Below are 469 nucleotides of genomic sequence, written 5' to 3'. Positions count from 1 at the left end.
GAGCATAGACTTAAAGTGAGCACAAATGGGGGAAGATAGATGCCACGTAAAAATCACCAAGGAACTGAGTAACAAGGTGCCACAGGAGTTGAAAGTGACAAGAACCTTTCCCCAGAGCCAACAGAGAAAGAAATGTGCTTTGAGTGTGTAATGGAAGCATCTAATCAGAATGAGTGTGCAGCCAGGGAAGATCTCTCTGAGGAAGTAGTTAACACAGGATTTAGAAGGAAAATGGGAAATAGCTAAGAGAAAAGTAAAAGAACATCTCAGGCAGAGAGAGGGAGGCATGGAGACAAAGAGATACAGAGAGAGATAGAAAGGAACCCAAAAGAGAGGCAAGGCACAAGACAGAGAGAAACAGACACACAGAGACAGAGAAAGACTGAAACCCAGAGACCACAGATAAACCCATGCACACTCCCAGACAGACACACACAGAGTGACTGAGACACAGAGACACCAAACAGAC

Source organism: Orycteropus afer, unplaced genomic scaffold (assembly GCF_000298275.1).
Source record: "Orycteropus afer afer isolate SDZICR_OR568_19922 unplaced genomic scaffold, OryAfe1.0 scaffold00224, whole genome shotgun sequence".
Lineage (NCBI taxonomy): Eukaryota > Metazoa > Chordata > Mammalia > Tubulidentata > Orycteropodidae > Orycteropus > Orycteropus afer.
Note: the sequence above shows the minus strand (reverse complement) of the source record.